The sequence below is a fragment of the Pteropus vampyrus genome, unplaced genomic scaffold (genome assembly GCF_000151845.1).
Source record: "Pteropus vampyrus isolate Shadow unplaced genomic scaffold, Pvam_2.0 Scaffold71, whole genome shotgun sequence".
Classification (NCBI taxonomy): Eukaryota; Metazoa; Chordata; class Mammalia; order Chiroptera; family Pteropodidae; genus Pteropus; species Pteropus vampyrus.
Window position 1 is genome coordinate 1795763 of NW_011888852.1, and position 3008 is coordinate 1798770.

The following is a 3008-nucleotide window of genomic DNA, read 5'->3' on the forward strand; positions in this document are numbered from 1 at the left end:
CAGATGACAACACTGCCAACTTCAGAGAAAATTAATCAGGCAACTCCCTTCCCTTCACAGTGGAAGAGGTGTCTCTTCTGGCCCAAGACCTCCCCCTTGACCCATGCTCTGCTCACCATCCTTTTCGTCCCTACAAGGACTTTGCTACATCAGTTACTTCCTTTCTCTCCTATGGCCTCAACCCCTCCCTCTCCATAGGCTCAACCCTCAGGTCTCATCCTTTTGTAAACTAAACAAAAAACAAAACAATGACAATCATAACAAAGCTCGCTGCTCTTACCCTGCATCTCTCTCTCTCTCGGGGAAGAAGGAAGAAGTCTTCTCCTATCGGCTCTGCAGTCTGGGCTTCCTCACTCCCTCATGGACCACCAGTAATTGTCTGGTTGTTAAATCTAATGGACATTACCAGCTCTTGTCTCTTCTGGGGTATGTGGACATGGGACCCTGCTGACCGCCCCCCCCCCCCATGCTATTGCGTCCTCTCCTGTCAGGCTAGCGTCCCCTGGAGCTCTCACACCCTCTGTCACGTGTCCTCAGTGTTTGTCTTCAGAGGCCCTCTTCTACCCCTCCAATGCCAGCATTCCTGCGTTCTCAGCCCCCTCCCCTTTTCCTCATGCATCTGTGCCCCTGAGTGAGGGTCTTGCTTTCCGTGGGTTCTGCCCTTGCCTCTCGGGCCCAACTTGGTACAGACAGAAAGTACTTGTGTTTACGAGTGCGGCTGGAGGCAGAGTCGAGTTTGACTCTGGTCCTATTTCTGCTGATCAACACTGCCTATCTACAGGATTGTCCTGTGGATTCAAGGAAATAACCCACTTGGCACAAAGAAAGGATTCAATCAATGCAGCCATCAACAATACTATTATTATCACATCACCGTCTTTCCTGAATCTTCCCTGAGCCCCTCTCTGAGGGGCCTTTCCTGACTCCGAATCTATGACCCTCCTCATGGAATCCAGTTTAATTTTCTTTATAGCACTCTTGTTTCTGGACATTCTGTCTGTCTGTCTGTCTGTCTGTCTGCAGTCTGTCTCCCAGGCCAGCCTCAAGCACTGTGCGAGCAGAAGCCTGTCTGTCCGATTCATCAGCGCATCCTCGGCACCCAGGACAATTCCACACGGTCTTGCTCAATAAAACCTCGAAGAGCAAATGACTGTGTCCCAATGCCATGTGTAGTTTACCTTGCTAATGCACATTTCTCAAATTTTCGCTCTAAACATGCTCTTCCAGCTCTATTGCATGCAAGCCAGGTGTTGCTGCCACCCACCTAGTGTCCGAGAGAGAAATTTAAAAGACATTCTAAACTCCAAAATTCCTTATATTGCTTCACCCATAGTAACTGGTTTAGTTCAGATTTTCTTCCTTCCTCCTCCAAATTTCAGCACAATGCAAGAGTCAATTTACATGTCACCTCCTCCTGGAAGCCTTCCACAAGTCCCAGTGGCCGGATCGTTCCTCATCTCCTGTGGTACTGAGCATCGTGGGCCTGTCTCTGGAGGAGCACTTGACACAGCATCGTGGCACCTGTCTGCTTTCTCCTCGGCCTCCCCACCCGGCCCGAGTTCCTCCAGCTGGGGCTAGTACCTTTATTTCTGAATCCCTTGTGCCTTTTTAAGTGAACGGCACATAAGAATCATTTACTGGCTAAATAACTATTCCATTACAGTTTTGGATAGCTGGTTATTACTAGAATAAATGTAAATTTTAATTATAGTGTCATTAATTATCTCTTCTTATATAAAGTTTATTAATTTTAAATATAGAAGTAATACATATTAATGATTCTAGTTTTTAAACACAGAGAATTATAAATAGAAACATTAGAATCACCTGTAATATTACCAGGAAGAAGGAGCTGGTAACATTTGAAGATTTTCCTTACCAGTTTTTTCTTTACACATTTACAAGAAATTGGAACAACTCTGAAACCAAAGTTTGAAATTTATTTCACTCAGCATTAGATCGTGAGCAGTTTTCCAATTTATCATTAGCTTTTAAAATGTAGTTTTTAATGAATATATAAAATTCTGTTGGATAGACATACTATAATTTTATAATTTTGGACATCTCATTCCAAATGTCTGAAAGTACAAATAACACTGTAATTAACAACTTTGGCAAATGCGGGGAAAAAAAGATATTTTTCTTTCTCCTTCTCTTGCTGCTATATAATTAAGACCCATCATCGCTGCATCCACAACCACAAAGAACAGGACTTACCTCCCACACTCCTACACATATGAACACTCATGGCTCGGCAATTCTATTAACTTCTTAGCTCTACTATGCCCCCTCCATGTCCAACTCAGTCTGTGCCCTCACCCCCTATGCCAAAGATAGAGAAGACAGTCTACTGTCCACTGGCTGAATATTTTGTTGTTGGAAGCCTTTGCTTAAGAAAAAGGGTCCAGGGATGTGGTTCCATAGGGTAGCGGTTAGCACGTCTGCTTTACACGCAGAAGGTCCTGGGTTTGTGCCCCAGTAGAGTCACTGACCATGGTCTACGGCCATGCCACCCTGAACGAGCCCGATGTCTGATCTCGTAAGCTAAGCAGGGTCGGGCTTGGGTAGTACTTGGATGGGAGACCACCTAGGAAGACCAGGTGCTATAGGCATAAATAATAAATAATAATAAAAAAAGGGTCCAGTTTCTAACTGTATCAGGCCAGGAACCCTTTGTTAGGAGTCCATGGTTATAGTTCATTATTTTGTGTTGTTTTCAGCTTTACAGTAGGAAACTGCCTTCCTTGCCATGACCCATTTCCTCTCACGGTAAGTAGGAGGGTGAAGAGATCTCGGGGGCTCTTCTCCGTGTATTCCCCCCCCAAGACAGATGAGAGAGATGGAGGAACCATTCCTTCACCGTCCCTTCAGGCTACATTTCAGGGTCTTGCTGTTGGAGATTCCGAAATGAAATCTCATAGTATTTATTTCTTCATTAAAAAAAAAAAATGTTGCTGAAAGTTCTGGAGAATCTAGCTTTTCATCATGGGTCCTTAGCTCAGTCACCA

The 3008-nt window shown here is 44.6% G+C and overlaps 1 pseudogene; it reads left to right on the plus strand.

Moving 5' to 3' along the window:
- The first annotated feature begins 2496 nt into the window (after positions 1 to 2496).
- On the plus strand, positions 2497 to 2612 carry LOC111741034 (annotated as a pseudogene).
- The last annotated feature ends 396 nt before the right edge of the window (positions 2613 to 3008 follow it).